This window comes from Helianthus annuus, chromosome 14 (genome assembly GCF_002127325.2).
Source record: "Helianthus annuus cultivar XRQ/B chromosome 14, HanXRQr2.0-SUNRISE, whole genome shotgun sequence".
In the NCBI taxonomy this organism is placed as follows: Eukaryota; Viridiplantae; Streptophyta; class Magnoliopsida; order Asterales; family Asteraceae; genus Helianthus; species Helianthus annuus.
This window is the reverse complement of record NC_035446.2, coordinates 92,202,227-92,210,494: the sequence shown is the minus strand read 5'-3', so window position 1 is coordinate 92,210,494 and position 8,268 is coordinate 92,202,227. Positions and strand designations below refer to the sequence as shown.

The 8,268-nt window shown below is 39.0% G+C and overlaps 1 long non-coding RNA gene and 1 pseudogene across 1 annotated transcript; both read left to right on the top strand.

Moving 5' to 3' along the window:
• Positions 1 to 611: 611 nt before the first annotated feature.
• Positions 612 to 1,572, top strand: LOC110905591. The gene is made up of 5 exons (XR_002573251.2): positions 612 to 808; positions 867 to 964; positions 1,069 to 1,172; positions 1,271 to 1,371; positions 1,463 to 1,572. It is a non-coding gene; the product is annotated as an uncharacterized LOC110905591 (long non-coding RNA).
• A 4,283-nt stretch (positions 1,573 to 5,855) lies between these two features.
• LOC110906936 lies at positions 5,856 to 8,152 on the top strand (annotated as a pseudogene).
• The last annotated feature ends 116 nt before the right edge of the window (positions 8,153 to 8,268 follow it).

The following is an 8,268-nucleotide window of genomic DNA, read 5'->3' as shown; positions in this document are numbered from 1 at the left end:
GGTGTTGGTTTGTTTTTATAGAGTGAAGAAGATGAAGGGTAAATTTGTCATTTCACATTCACTTAACGGAAAAAACTAACCGTCATCCACTCCAGGGACTATCCGAGTAACAAACTGTCAAACCACAGGGACTATCCATGCATTTTACTCAAAGGTTAATAAGTGACAATGGAGTGACTTATTGACTCTTCGCCCCACAAAATAGGTTCACCCAAACACTTTTTTTTATCTTTTCAAAAAGTTAATATATGGAGTGGGGTGCAGTTTCAAGCGGTAAACTTAGTTTACCAATTGGGAACACCACCGCCAACATAAGTTTACCACTCAAAGTTTGTCAATTCGGTGATGGGTTGCTGATGCGGGGAGAGGGAGGGTAGGAAAGAGAGGGGGTGTGTGGGGTGGGGTCCATGTCATCTCAACCAATCACACATTTTTTCCTTTTTAAATAGTTTACCAATTCATGAAGTGTCTAACCATTAGCAACACTTTTAAACATAGTTTACCACTTTAAGATGACACACTCTCATTCGTTGATTTTGAAGTTTACTACTTTCAAAAAGTGTCTAACCACTCCTACATCCTAACCTAATAACTCACTGAAAACACCCCCCCCCCACACACACACCCCACCCCACACACACTTTCAGAGAATCAAAGACTCACAAGCTTTTCTCCAGTGATCCATCAAACATCCGGCAATTCGGGATGTTGGGTCGAATATTGAAGCATCGATTAGGGATGTTGGGTCTGTCAATTCGGATAATGATTTGCCACCCATTGTGTTGGGATCTTTGGATTTGGTAAAGGGGTAAGTGGTTGGTTTTGTTGTAAAGTTTGTTGCTTTAAACAATCTTGGTTTGTTACAGAGGTTAGGTGGGTTGTCTTATTTTGCTGGGGCTGAGAAGAAAGATGAGAAGGTTCTTGTGCCTGATTTGGGTTCATTAACCAGTATTATTTATGACAGGTTTCTTGTTAATTTTGTACCCAGATTTTGTTTTCTTCATCTTGTTATGTTTATGTAAGATATTTGGATTCTGATTTTTGGGTTCTATTTTTTTTTTTTTTTAGGGCTAGAGAATTGTTCTATTACTTGAAAGGTGGACAGGTGGATTACGGTGAAGAACATAGTAAGGCTTGTGGGCATTCTCAATTTGGAAGGATATATGAAGAAGGTTAGATTAAAAAGTTAAAAGTTGACCCTCTTTGTTTTGAGTCAATATTCTAGAGGATTATAAAGAAAATTGACAATATTTGGTTATATATATATTAGGGCACTACCCTCAATGGGATGAAGATCATCCTATTCACTTTGTTGGGCATTCGGCCGGAGCTCAGGTGATACGGGTTTTGCAGCAAATGTTGGCTGATAAGGTTTGTTTTTTATTCGGGGTGATGTCGACATTTTCGTTTTATGGTGGTTGAGGTTCTTTTTGAAATATGAATATGGTTTGTGCATTTGCAGGCGTTCAAGGGATATGAAAACATGTCTGAAAACTGTTCTCAAAAACAACTTCTCCACACACAAAAATAACTTATATAAGTTAATCCAAACACTCTAAAAACAACTTATTAACTTTTATATGTCAATAAGTTATAAGTTGCTCCAAAATAAGCTAACCCAAACACCCACGCAGTATTCAACATTCATTTCAGTTTAAGCATGTTTCTTTTGTAATTACGTTGATGCGTTATGTTATATTATTACGAAGTTTCCTGTCCATGAACGTCGTTTCTTCATTCTTTAATTACGATTCTTTTATTATCATTAGTTTTCTTTGTAAATTTGCATACCACACAATTGATTCAAGCGTATGCCTTTGCCATGATTGTCGTTTATTTCCTTCTTGAATCGTGCTTAACATGTTTTATTTTTTTGAATCTGGGTATACAAAGTGATATTGGGTTAACATTTTGAAGCATTTAATTTTGGCTAAATTGCACTTTTCGTCTTTATGTTTCAATGTTTCGACAGGTGCTGTCCTTTAACTTTAAAAATTACACTCCATGTCCTTTATGTTTGCAATCATTAACGGGCGGTGTCCTTTAAGCTAAACTCAGTTAACTTTTTATGCTAAAACCCCTCTTTGTAAAACTTTATAACAACAGGGACCATATGTGCAATACTCAAATTAAAAGGGTTGTTATGATCGAAAAACCCCTTATCTCTCTCAAATCAAACCTCACCCTCAGTTAGGGCTGTAAACGAACCAAACGTTCAGTGAACGTTTCGTGAACCGTTCGGCGGGAAGTTCGTTTATGTTCGTTCGATTAGCTTCACGAACAAAAAAATTCGTTCGGTTAGCTTAGCGGACGAACACGAACACTGTCTCGTTCATTCGACTACGTTCGTGAACGTTCGGTAATATGTTCGTTTACGTTCGTTCGTGTTCGTTTGATTATATTAAAAAAATAATTAATAATAAACCTTTTATCTAAACATATTGAAAACTTGAAATCCTATTTTTCTAAGTTAGCTAAAATTTGGACATTCTAAGACATTTTTGGGGATAATTATGTCTAAATTAGTTAAACTTGATTCATCGTTTGGTAGTCTAGTAGACTTCTTGTATTTTGATTTATCATTTGATGGTTGTATTTATCTACTTATATCCAATGTTTAAGGATAACTATGTTTTTTTTTCAAGTTAAATGTTCGGTTGCGTTTGTTTGTGTTCGAGACCAGTGTTCATGAACTTTTCGTGAACAACTGAATTTCCTTAACAAACGAACACGAACATAAACTTATGTTCGGTATGCGTTCGTGAACAGTTCGCGAACACGTTAATTTCCTTAACGAATGAACACGAACATGGCCTTGTTCGTGTTCGTTCGGTTCGTTTACAACCCTACCCTCATTCCCTCGATTCATATATCAAACCTGCAACTTTTAATACTTCTTCGTTCTTCGATTCATATATCAAACCTGCAACTTTTATTAACCTAAACAACTTACTCTTCTTCAATGTACATCATTCACTAAGGGGACCCGGGGTGGGGGAATCTTTCCCCGTGATATTTGAGTTTGACGCATGATGGAAACAAACAAGCCACCGCCACCCCTCAAAGTTAACGCATGAAATGGAATTCTCGTGATATTATTGACGCGTGATAAATGGAAGGTTGTGAGGGGAAGTGAGGGTTTATTGTTGGGTGTTGTGAGTGATGGGCATTAACCTAAAAAAGGTTGTGAGTGAGGGAATAATGATTGATGACATGGCAGAAATTGATTGGATGTTGTGAGTGATAAATGGGTGGTGAGTGATAACCATCCCTACCCCCTAACTCGAACAATTCTAACAACTTTAATTCGATCAAGACCAGTTTTAATTTGAGTATTGCAACACTTAAGAATATGAATTGAGATGTATCACCTTCACAACCTGTGAGACTGTGAGCAATAACATAATCTTACACAAGTGCCCCAATGGCACGTCTACTTTCAAGTGGATTGTCAATTAGTAAATCATATAACAAGACATCGGGAACCAACTGATGTCAGCAGTGGGCCATAAAACCAGACACAATATTCACTTGGATCATTTTATAAGATTGAGGGCAACAAAGATGTCAATATCATCAGCAACGTCCTGCATCATTTTATAAAATATTTCTGTAAATAGTCCAAGAGATGGCACATTGTCATCCACATAAGTAGATTTTGCAACCTGAATGAGATTGACGACGAGACCAAATACGAAGAAGAAGTAGAAGACACCGACACCACACAGATATCCCATTGAATCGATATATATTGCAAGCTGTGCATCTGAGTTACTACATTAATTCTAGATTATGAGGATTACCAATTACAAAACGAAAAGGGGCGACGATTCTGGTTTCTTGGCCAGAAATTAAAGGGGTGATCGTCGTCGGCATGACGGTGATTGGTTGTGTAACCGGAAGCCATGGTGGTATCGGCTCGCAGTTGTGGGCGAGAGCACATGCCGTTCTTATAGTTGTAAGACCCGTAGCATAGGGCGATGACGAGGAACAGAACAACAAGGAAGAACCCAAAGCCATAGGGGACTATTACTTCGGTATTTCCAGTGTCCACGGTGGTGTCGGGTGGTTCTCCATCGTTTATTGTGGTGTTTGTATTATGAGGGTGTGGGGAACTTTGTAGGATCGATACTGACAATCTAATGAGTCAATCAGAGTCAAAATACCACTGTTTATATGGCGGAATCACACAAACAGTTTGAATCAAAGAGAATGGAGTAGAAATAGACAGAATATCACTTTAAACATTGTTTCTCATTAATTGAGCACTGAAAAGTTTGGCAGCAGTTCGGCTTACAACTTGCAAATCGGTACCAAATGAGAAACAGACACACACACACACACACATATATATATTGGTTCTGATTTCGCTTGAAATGATATGCTGTCATTTCGAGCGGAATCACAACTTCCTGATTTCGCTTGAAATGATAACATGTCATTTCAAGCGGAATCACTTCCTTAAATCATAACTTTTACATTCAGCCCCCTGCACTACACATAATTGACATATTTGACCCCTAGACCCTATACAAGCATAACTAAGACTAAGACGTAGGCTTTAGACATCGTGCACTAACAACCTTTGTCACGTTTGGTTGTTTATATATATATGAATTCTATACATATAACCAAGGAAGGTGCATGCATTGTTTTAGAAATGTATTTCTGAATTTTTTGTTCGTGGAGGCCTTTGTTATACTATAGTGACAAGGAGGTTATTGCCATACTTTCTTAATAGTTAATACGACTGTTAATTTGTATCTTTAATATGTTTCTTTTTTGCAAGTCAAAACTATATGCATTGTGTTTTAGATGGGTAGTTCAGTCGGGTAGGGTAAAAAGGTCAACAAGCGCAATTAAATGGGTCGGTTTATGTCACAAACACTTTTCGTCGGTTTTTAAAGCTTTCTATATACAGTTTTAGCTTTAGTTATGCCCCGCCGTAACGCGCGGGTTGGTGTTAACTCGTTAATTACAATCATCATCATTAGGGTATGTTGAATCCAAGCACTAGATTACTACTGTTCCAATTGATAATTAGTAGGGGGCAATTCTGACCTAAATGCATAAACATGAGTCATTTTGGACCCTAATTTAATTATTATGGGTTAAATTGGGCTTTCTTGCAATAATTCGTTGGTTCAATTGGGTCATTCTACACTGGGGAAATAAGTTAACGGGTCAATTTGGTTTTAGAAGGAAAAAGGGACGGGTTGAACAGGTTATCAGAAGAAAAAAGGAACGGGTTATCAGAAGAAAAAAGGAACGGGTTAGAATCTAGGGTTTCTTCTCAGTTCTCAGGCCATGTTTGGCTTAGCTTTTCAAAACAACTTATAACTTTTTGAAAAAGTTAAGAGTAAAATGCACGGATAGTCCGTGTGGTTTTGGAAAATAACATCTATAGTCCCTAACTTTTGAAAATTACATCGGTGCTCCCTGTGGTTTGACAGTTTGTTACTCGGATAGTCCCTGGAGTGGATGACGATTAGTTTTCTCCGTTAAGTAGATGTAAAATGACAAATTTACCCTTCATCTTTTCCACTCTATAAAAACAAAACAAACTCACCCCACCCCCAACCCCACCCACCCCCAACTTTCTTTCAGATCAACTCAGTTCTCAACAAACTCATTAGAAGAGCCAGGGATCATTCCGTCCAATCGCAACGCTCTCTCCACCCTATCATCCTCTTCTTCATCTTCTCCGTTACCCGATCCTCCTCTGTTCCCAACGGTGTTTAATTTACCGTTAACTCCGGATCCAAACTGTTGTAACTGTAACTGTAACCTAGGGTTTGAAGGAGTGACGAAGGAAGAGACAGAACGAGAAGGATTCCGGTGATCTGGATGAATAGATGAAGTATAAAAGGAAAAGGAAGATGATCGGAGGAAGAATCTCCGGCGATGGTGGTGGTGGAAGAGAGGTAGGACGATGGAGGTGGATACGGTGGAGGGAGATTCCATTTTAGTTGTGTATATGTGTGTGTGTGAGGCATGTGATGGTTTACATAAATATATATACTGAGTGGGAGGTGGTGGAGAAGTTGGTGGCGTACGCCGACAGCGTGAACGACTGAAAGACACGACTGAAAGACCACCAGCGTGAACCACACACACACACACACACACACACACACACACACACACACACACACACACACACACACACACACACACACACACACACACACACACACACACACACACACACACACACACACACACACACACACACACACACACACACACACACACACACACACACACACACACACACACACACACACACACACACACACACACACACACACACACACACACACACACACACACACACACACACACACACACACACACACACACACACACACACACACACACACACACACACACACACACACACACACACACACACACACACACACACACACACACACACACACACACACACACACACACACACACACACACACACACACACACACACACACACACACACACACACACACACACACACACACACACACACACACACACACACACACACACACACACACACACACACACACACACACACACACACACACACACACACACACACACACACACACACACACACACACACACACACACACACACACACTTACACTTTCAGAGAATCAAAGACTCACAAGCTTTTCTCCAGTGATCCATCAAACATCCGGCAATTCGGGATGTTGGGTGGAATATTGAAGCATCGATTAGGGATGTTGGGTCTGTCAATTCGGATAATGATTTGCCACCCATTGTGTTGGTTCATGGGATCTTTGGATTTGGTAAAGGGGTAAGTGGTTGGTTTTGTTGTAAAGTTTGTTGCTTTAAACAATCTTGGTTTGTTACAGAGGTTAGGTGGGTTGTCTTATTTTGCTGGGGCTGAGAAGAAAGATGAGAAGGTTCTTGTGCCTGATTTGATTTGGGTTCATTAACCAGTATTATTTATGACATGTTTCTTGTTAATTTTGTACCCAGATTTTGTTTTCTTCATCTTGTTATGTTTATGTAAGATATTTGGATTCTGATTTTTGGGTTCTATTTTTTTTTTTTTTTTTTTTTTTTTAGGGCTAGAGAATTGTTCTATTACTTGAAAGGTGGACAGGTGGATTACGGTGAAGAACATAGTAAGGCTTGTGGGCATTCTCAATTTGGAAGGATATATGAAGAAGGTTAGATTAAAAAGTTAAAAGTTGACCCTCTTTGTTTTGAGTCAATATTCTAGAGGATTATAAAGAAAATTGACAATATTTGGTTATATATATATTAGGGCACTACCCTCAATGGGATGAAGATCATCCTATTCACTTTGTTGGGCATTCGGCCGGAGCTCAGGTGATACGGGTTTTGCAGCAAATGTTGGCTGATAAGGTTTGTTTTTGATTCGGGGTGATGTCGACATTTTCGTTTTATGGTGGTTGAGGTTCGTTTTGAAATATGAATATGGTTTGTGCATTTGCAGGCGTTCAAGGGATATGAAAACATGTCTGAAAACTGGGTACTAAGTGTGACATCTTTATCCGGTGCATTTAATGGGACTACTCGCGCTTACTTGGATGGAATGCAGTAAGTTTGATCTCTCGGTTTCTTTAAATCATTAGTTCTTGATTGAACACCGATGCTCATGCTTTGAAATTTACGTTTTTTTTTTCAGGCCAGAAAACGGGAAATCGATGAAATCCATATGCCTACTCCAATTATTGCGTATTGGAGTTATCGTATATGATTGGATCGACATTCCTATTTTGAAATATTATTACAATTTTGGGTTTGATCATTACAACATGTCATGGAGAAAAGCTGGCATATGGGGACTTGTTGATTGTCTTCTAGGAAATTCAGGCCCGTTCGCTTCTGGAGATTGGATCCTTCCGTATCTAACTATTCAAGGGTCGTTACGTCTCAACAGCCATCTAAACACCTTTCCTCGTACATGCTATACGCATTACTGTTGAATGAGGAGGTTAGCTGCCATACATACATAGACATTTGTAACTGAGCTGTGTCTTGATATTCTTCAGATAGAATGATGCGTATATGCATCACTGTTGTACAGCTATTAATTCATTTCTATGTATTCAGTTTCACCCTCTTCTATCACAACCCATATGCTTCATTTTAACCTTCTTTTTTGGCTACTGAAACATACTATCATGTCATGGCAAGTATAGATAAAACTTAAAACTTAGCCAGCCTGTTTCATGATTTGCGGGACTACCCGAAAAGCATAGCCGCTAA